Here is a 9542-nt window from a genome sequence, read left to right as displayed (position 1 = left end):
TTTTTCAAGCTGCTGTACTGCCTTTCCTGCCTTTCCATTTGGTCGCATCGAAAGTAGTGCTTCTTAGCACCTCTTTCTTAGTCTCTTCTTGGCGGCGACTATTTGCATAGCAGGACTACTTGATTTCCACGGCTTTACTCCCTATGGTTGACGGTCTTTCTGTTTAATATCTTTGTAATTAGGCAACCATATGGTTGACGGTCTTCTTTTGCTTTTTAATTCCTAATGTTTTAAGCATTTAAGTTTAGTTATGGTACACTAACAATCGATAAAGTGGTGCTCCTTATATATATATATAAGCTAGCTAGTTATTTATGTTTACACACTCTTTTTGTTTATTTATTTTTCCTAATACTAAATTAAATCTTTTTAGGCTCACAAGATTTATTAATTTTATAACATTTTGCATGTATTTAATCTGACATATATACGTATATATAATGTATGTTACACTTTGTTAACTTTGTGTTAATTTTTGTTGTTTATTTTCTCTTTATTCCCTGTTAATGATTGCTTCAATTTTTAGTTGGCTTACTTAATTAGCTTTTGGCTTCTTTTTATTCTTTTGTTTAGCATGATTGTGAATTTTGGAGAGAGAGAGAGAACTGACAGCTAGACAAACAAATAGAGAACTGAGCTCTAGACAAACAGACATTGAACTTGTGACACAGAGAGAGAGAGAGAGAGAGAGAAGTGAGGGAAGGAACTGAGAGGCAGAGAAGTGAGAGACAGACAGAGTAATGAGGGAGGGAGAACTGACAGCCAGAGAGAGAGAGAGAGAGAGAGACCATTTCCTTTTTATGGTGTTTTATTTTGCTCAACTGGCATTTTATTTACTCAACTTTGACATCTCCAATCTCTGTACAAATGTGAATAAAGTAGTTTAAATAAAAATGATTTGCTCAATTGGCATTTTATTCATTGGCTTCTCTCTTAAGTATGGAGACTTTTGGCATTTTATTTGCTCAACTTATACATCTCCAATCTCTGTTACAAATTTGAATAAAGTAGTTTGAATAAAAATGATTTGCTCAAGTGGCATTTTATTCATTGGCTTCTCTCTTAAGTATGAAGACTTTAAATTTAGTTGACTTTGTTTTTTTCTCTCTTCCTCTTCTTTGTCTCATTCAATAGAGGGGGAGATAGACAGATAGGGACAGATGCAAATCATCTTATTCCATGAAACCCCAAAACAAGTAGCAGGATAGAATTGTTGGGTGGGGATGCTAAGGAAGGAAGCATAGCAGCTTCAGCCTAGCATCCACAAGTGCCCAAGTATTTGTCATTTGGCCCAAGCGTGTTGACCTTGATAGATTAATAATGCTAGACTAATTGCAGAGTTTACTCCATGCTATCCATCAATAGTTGCATCAGAGGATAGAGGGGATAGAAGCTCATAAAACTTGATAGCCTTTTGTGTTCTTTTCATGCCTGCACTGTGTTCTGTCATGCCTTCCATGAGAGAGAGAGAGAGAGACAGAGAGACAGAGAGAGAGGACATAGGCCTTATGTTTTATGATCTTAGGTGTAGTTTAGCATAAATTGCAATGGCAAGGACGAAGGCTACTGCCTGGAAGACGGACAGGGGTCCCCCACTAGCAAAATTGGCAACATCTAGAGGATGAGATTCACATCCAAGGAAAGGAAATCCAATGCATCTTCTCCAACAAGAAAAAAAGAGAAGATTTACACAAAAGGTCAATACTTTAATGGAGATAAGAAGGGACCAAAAAGCCATGGGACTATGTATTCCCAAGGCTCCTTTTCAAAGGCTTGTTAGGGAAGCTTGTGATGATATGAACTTTGTGGGCCTTGGATACCAGTGGCAAAGAATAGCTATTTGGGCATTGTAGGTGGTTGTCAAGGACTTTTTCATAGAGTTTTTTTAGGATACATTTCTTCTTGCAGCATAGGGTGACAATCATGGCAAAAGATATCACCACTTTAAAGATGGTGAGATGGAGATACGACAAACTCCTGAAGGCTACAGATATGACAAATGTCCATAAAGATGAGAGACATTTTGCTTAGACCACCTGCTAGATATGATAGACATAAAGATGAGAGACATTTTGCTTATACCACCTACTCGAACACCAAAGCAAGATGAGGTGGCTATAGAGGAAGTCACTCAAGTGACTCATGGAATAAAAACAAGAGCAAAAACAGCCTTTGAGGAGGCACGAAGGATGTAAAATAAGGACACCAAGCATCTTCGTACCTCATCCACTAATCTAGATATTGCAGAGCTAGAGCTACATGTTCTCAAGCATCTACATACACTAGGACCTGCTGTAAGGATAAGTTTTGTAGATGTATAGTCAATCAAAGAGTTTATCCTAACAAAAGATTGTCTCAAAGCAATCACAGATAGAGCAGGACAAGTTACCGATATAGTTATCCTTGCAAAACTCTGGTAGGTTTTTCTTTTTATATATCGATTTAGAAAACCACTTATTTTGAACACTATTCTAAATTCCTCTATTGATTTGTAGCTTACTCAAAAAAAAGTTACATGAGGGGACCCAGCTATCTCCTTTAAAATGAGGGATCCTAGGGAGTCGGTGGACCAGCTTGCGAAGTGGTTCACATATTGCAATTTCGAATTTGTGACCCTAATTATCATCCCTTACCATTCAAAGTAAGTGATTAGTAAGTACATTGCATAAGGAGCTAGATTGCTATTTTCAATCCACAAATGCTAATCTTTACTGCATTTGTCAAATGAAGTCGACATTGGAGTTTAGCCTGTATACATCTACCATCAAAAGGATGCTTCTGCTTCAATTCAGTTACACGTACTCATCGAAATATGGATCTGTAAGTGAATTTTTGAATGCATAAAATAAGTATCATAATATTTTAAAATAACAAATTATTTATTTTATAGAAAGTTGTTCACACTCACATATGCAACTTGTAGTGGTTTGAAGAGACTATATTTTGCAATCGATTTCTGTGAAAAAAATTCATCTAACTTGGGAGCAATTGAACCGCTGCACTTGGACGTAAGACATAAAATCATTTGCCCTCTCAGTAACTTTTTTAAATTAATTATAATAATTTTATGCATGCAAGCAACTGGATGGTTCACAAACACCACAATAGTACGATGGCCACTCTTGTGGATGGAAGGTCCTTATATAAACACCAAGTACATTTTGGAGGCTTATTTGTCAAGAGATACAATGGGTCCCGTTAAGTACCATTATTGATGCATTTAAAATTTATACATAACATAAATATAACACAGAACTTGAAACTAAAGTTTTGTTTGCGTTTCTGCAGATGACAAAACAAAGCTATGATGATCAATTTGAGTTCAACTTCAGAGCTAGGATGATCATAGATCTCCTTCAATACACCTCTTCATTACCACAAGAGAAAAGCACCGAGGAGGAAAGATCTAAGAAATTAGATTATGGACAGAGGTCAAAATTGATGGAGGACCTCACAAGATGAGGACCCTTTAACAGGACTAAAGGACCCTGAGGCCCAACCTCAGATGCCTCCATAATCCATTGGGCTTGGACATGAGGCCCCTCATCTAACCCCTCAATTATTGAGCATGTACCTGAGGATCGTGAGCCCCTTCCCCATCCATTTATTGATGTTGGACCTGAGAATCCTTTACAAACATCAAAGCCTCCTAGTTGAGTTGAGGCAAATTGTACTCTTGGAAGTTATCATGTACTTAAGTTTAATGGAGCTATGCACAACCTCCCAGTATACTTGGTTGGATGAAAGCTCTTCAATGGTAATCTCAAGCATATAACACTATATTAGTAATTTTGGAAAAATCCCAATTCCCAAATTTTTAATCCCAAAAATCAAAGGCATTTTGGTTGTTTTGGAAGGAAATTAATAGAAAAAAATCATATATTCGAACATGTATTTGAGTTTTAATTTGGCTAAATATTACATCATTCCATTGAAATATTGACAATACTATATCATTATATTCAAATATAAAAGGTGTTTTTTTGATGTGGAGAAAATTAACAAAAACAATCATGTATTCGAATATGATTTTGAGTTTTTATTTGGCTAAATATTATATCATTCCATTGAAACATTCCAAACATGCTCATATAATTGCCATGCATTGGGAATCCAAGCAATATGAATCAAGAAAAATATGGTATTAAGCACCAATGTATTAAATTAAATTGGGAGTACACCAACATCATGACAATGGTTTTACATCTTAAAAATCATACTCACAAAACAACTCCTCTCCTGCATGGATATCTCTACCAGAGTAGACAACAATAAACCCTAACATATCAGTAGGTAAAACATCCTATTTGTCTTCAATCCAAGTGGTACTCTAGGGTCATATACATACATAACATTTGTTCTATCCTTATAATGAATAGAGCTATTGATGTATCCAACTACATTACCATACAACACATCTCCTACGATGTATTGCGTATCCTCTTTTGGTGTAACATTTGGATCTTCAAGGAGGCCATAGGTCCTAAACCTTGGAAGGAAAGATCAAAGAGTAATCCAACTATAGTAATTTTACTTTGGGCCACTGAATAGGCACAATTGGTTTTATCGCTCCTATCCCCACATTCATCTTGACTGCGGTGTTGCAATTTTGGATTGTCAGTCAGTCTGTTCCCCAATCATGGAGGGTTGATGCTTCCTGTAACCAAGGATGTCCCATCAAGATTTGATAGGATATCTTAGGGAGATCCAAGATTGTGAATTAAAGGTAAAAGCAGACTCCTGCATCTTTTGTTGACACGCCAGTCACTATTCCCAAGGGTTTTGCCTTTGAATCATCGATAAGGCGTATGTTGAAATTAGCCTTTTGCATTCATGGGAGACCCCATTCATCATAGAGCTCCTTGGGTAGGACATTTACACCTACTCCACCATCCACCACAGCTTGGACTTCATTATATGCCTTGTGGATCAAGGGCACAGTGATGTTGCATATGTCATCTCTCTCACCCATCCGCACAAGGATATCTTCTATGTCTTCCATAGGTGGAGGGGGACTTGCGAGTTCAATGCAGCCTTTGAAACTCTCCCAGAGATTAGGACAATTCTGTAGTAAGATTCTGATGGGAATTGACACATGATAACTTATAATGCTAGAATTTGTTTCTTTCCTTGCATTTCTAATGTATATTGGTCTCGGCAATAGAGGATTCTTAATGCCTTGACCTCGAAGTGCATTTACAAAGACATTATACACAACTAAGTACCCTTGCCTACTAGTAGCATCACATGCATGGACAACTTTTGATGGATCTACAAGATTCTCTAAATTAGTTGCAACCTCTTGTAATGTTCATGTTGCAATGCACGTCGACGGGGGTCCCTAAGAATAGAAATGAATTCTTTCTTCTTAACTACAATTTTTACGGCACAAAGTTTGTTAAAGGAATTTCTTCCAATAACCTCCTCCATAAAATTTTTGAAGAAATCATGATAACATCATAAAAATAAATGACTCATTTGTAAGTAATGCTTCCTCCACCACCATATGCCAAGCTCTCCATTGGTTGCACAGGCTTGATCCTATGCTTGTAACCTAGAGGGGTTCTTTTTATCCTTTCTAAACTCCTAGTCAATGTAGAAAGCTCTTGTTGGGTACACCAAGTCTTTTTTAACAATTTGTTCTTCTCATCTATTAATCTTGTGATTGTCTCTTGTGATCTTTGTTTTGCAATTTTTGAGTCAGCAAGTTTTTTTTGTTCTTGGCTTAGTTGTTCTTGGAGGTTATGCATGATATCTCTAAGTATCCAATGCAGCGACGGAGAGAAAAGAATTCTCAATAGTAGGTACAAAAGCATTTGGTAGGCTACCACTACTCATAAGATGAAGGATATATATCTGAAAATAAAAAGAAAGACATTGAGGTTCAGGAAATTCTCTGATTATGAAATAAAAATTTTCAATGAAGTCACTTACGATTTGGCCTGTGTTGTGGAAGATAAGTTGGATAATTCTCTCGCAACACAAGCTCTCTATGCATGTACACATGTTGAACCAATATTTCCTTTATAATCATTTCATCCCCTCCTTGGTTCTAAAACCTTTCACCCTACCCTTCCAAGATGCCAAAAAGAGATTACTTGAATGTGGCTTCTTCCTTATGTTTGGTTGCATGAGCACTCAACACAGTTAGTCTTTGCCAGGGAGCCATCCATTTGTTGGCAACATGAATGGAAGATATAGAGGAAAGAGGTCAATGAGTGAGGGAGCTCACGTCTATAGCTTCGTCCTCGACAATCTGATGAACACGATGTTTGGCACAAGAAGGGTTATGATTATTGATGCATGCCCTTGAGACTAGTATCCAAACTTTTACTTGAACACCTGAAACTCAATGGACATATCAAAGAGCATGCATTCTAGTCTAGTCTTGCATAAGCACAATCTTCTTATTCAAAACTTAAGAATATTATCAATGAGAGAGATTGATAAAACAACGACATCATTCTTGTACCTTGCCCTTCAATATTATGATCAACAAAGCTTCTTGAAAAACTAAGACCATGAAAAACTTTCAAAAGTTACATTCCATTCTGTAGCATCTTTATAAATACACTCTTGTTCATCAAAAACATCAAAAACTAAAAAGAATATTATCCAACTTAACACTTTCACATCTTAAATCTCAAAAAGAGAGATTGAAAAAACAAAGAGCTCGTTGTTGTACCTTACTCCTCGATATTTTGATTAACAAAGCTTCTCAAAGAGCGAGGTCCTATCAATGGTTTGCCGTACCCCCATGAAAAAACTTGTAAAAGCTATATTCTAGTCTATAACATTTTGATAAACACACAGTTTTGCACAAGCATAGATTAGATTCAAAGAGAGAGATTGACAAAGAAAAGAGCTCGCTCTTGTACCTTGGTCCTAGAGGTACTTCGAGTTCTAGTTTGTCGTTGCCACCCAAAACTCACGAAAAGAAACCTAATCCACAGGTTGAAGGAATGTATACGAGGAGGTTGATCGGGGCAGATTGCACATTATTTGATTTTACACTCATATGCCACCATTTTAAAGCCTATTGGCTATTTTTCTGGCATTGTGCAATTTATTCAATCCTTGTAAATCCTCTTGGCTATTCCTAGCATCATTTGCCACAAGCCGCATAATATATTGTTTTATATATTGTAGTTATTCTTCACCAATAGTTCAAATTGCACTTGATTCAAATAGTGATTTTCATAGGCATTTTGAGTACTATTTTGCACCAAGTCTACCACTAGCAACCTCAATTTGGAGGCATTTGCTAAGTTGGACAATTCAAATTATGGCACATGGAAATACAAAATGGATACCATTCTCGTACTTCAAGACAAACGGGAGTATGTCGATGGGTCTATGTAGATCTAGACCATCTGATGGTCTAGCATCAACTCCCACCATTGCTCTATAGCACAAGCAGTGAGATCTACACCTGCACCATTGCTGGAGTATAAGCAATGAGATCCTGCCATTGCCTGCGCACAAGCTGAATGGGACAAGAAAGACAAATATGCATATCATTTGATCAAGAAGAATGTGCAAGAAGTCATGCTAGGACAACTCAACATAGTGAAGAAATCCAAAGAAGCATGGGATATGTTCACAACTCTCTATGAGTCTAAGAACACATCTAGGATTCTCACACTAAGAAACCAGATTAACTAGAGTTACTACAACAGCAATGAAATTGGTCATGCTTACATACACAAAATCAAGGATTGGAACAACTAACTCATAGCGGTAAGAGAGACCATGAATCCTGTAGAACTGGTTCAAGTCATCCTGAATGGACTAGGAGAGGGATACAAGAATCTAGTCTATATTATTGCCATTCAATGATAAATTCCAACACTAGAAGAGTTACAATCAGTGTAATGTGTATTTATACACATCTTAGAAAGCATCACGTTGGAAGGCACAAACAAGACAAATGTCGAACATAGCAAAAAGAAAGGAGGACCAAGTACCAAAGGGGCAAAGCAAGGACCAAGAACCTTTGAGTACATAGAGCATAATAATGTTTTTTTGGATGTGCGTAGGGTCCAAGATGCAATGTTGGAGTTTTACAACATGAAAGCATGGGGTAGGTTAAAATAATATTGTTTAGAGAGCTGCAATTTTTATTGAAATCTTTTCTAATCATGTAAATCTTTTAATCTTTCAGATTGTGAAGGAACATTAGTATTTGTTATCAAATTGGATGAGTGTGAGGTTGTAAAAGGCCACAAGCTGGAGAGGGCTAGTATTACTTTGATGAATAAAGCCCTCAAACATGCCAAAGATAAGGAAATTAGGGAATGTTTTAGTGTGTAATTGAAAAAGCACATTTGGTGGCTTGCTACATTTGAACTTCCTAAAGGGACACACTCATTCTTGAAATGGGTATTTGATAGATCTCTAATTCCAAGTGTCATAGAGGCACAAAAAAAAGGAGAGTTGCTTCACGTTGAAGGGTTCGGATCATTTAAAGTTGAATGGCACATGGCAGGAGATCTTAAGATGTTGAAGTGTATGTTTTGAATGGAATTGAGTGCAAATGCGACATATCCATGTCTTTATTGTATGCACTCACAACAATTTCGAGGTAGTAACATAGGAATACATAGAGGGAAAGATCAAATTTAAAAGAGGAAAAGACTTTGGGAATGCTAAAGATGTAATGAATGACATCACAAATGATGATGCTAACAAACAGATGTATTGGAGCAATGGAGTAATGAACTGCAATCAGGATGTTGCACCCAACAGAGATCAGAACGATCAAAATTGGGATCCAATTTTAAACATTCCATTACAAAGAGTGCATTTCTCTGTGTTACATGCGGAGATGCGGCTCATTGATAAATTGCTTTACTTGCACATTGTATATGTATGGAACATGAAACCGGAGGAGAGAGCGGCATCATGTATAGCAAGGGTCAAAGCTTAACTCTCGAGCATGGGTCTACATGGGGGGAATGTAAAGCTAATCAAAGATGCACAATTGTCAAGAAAATCAAGAAATCTTCTAAATAAAGTGTCCATAGGAGGCTCGAAGGCACGAAGGTTTTTATCCAATCATGGAAAACATTGATTAAATCTGCATTGGAATTATTGGAAAAAGTTATGTGATTGCACCACTAATTTGGAAGCTGATCCTCATGTTAGAACCTTGAGAATACGTGTTTGGAAAGAATTAGAAAATCTGTTAAAGATCTTGAGAAAGCCTTCCATAGATGATTCATGGCCAATCATATAGCAAATGAATGCCCAGTCCTAAGAGCCAAGATCAATGCACAAACAAATCCACCACCAAGGTTGTGGTGCCATATCTACATAGTTGGTGGCCATGATGAAAATAGTTGCATCTTCAACATGCGCAACAACCCACCTCGACCCAATAATACCAACCATCCCAATGTATAGGCAACTGGCACTTGCACCCCTAGCTTCGAGACTGAATCCTATTCCCATTCGAACACAAGTCCCACAATTACTCAAGAATTTAAATCTACGACTATATCCAAGAGCGCCAATTCCAGCTCCTCCAACATTTCCAATAC

This window comes from Dipteris shenzhenensis, chromosome 19, assembly GCF_047967505.1.
Source record: "Dipteris shenzhenensis isolate YYH24624 ecotype China chromosome 19, Dip_SZ_1.0, whole genome shotgun sequence".
Classification (NCBI taxonomy): Eukaryota; Viridiplantae; Streptophyta; class Polypodiopsida; order Gleicheniales; family Dipteridaceae; genus Dipteris; species Dipteris shenzhenensis.
Note: the sequence above shows the minus strand (reverse complement) of the source record.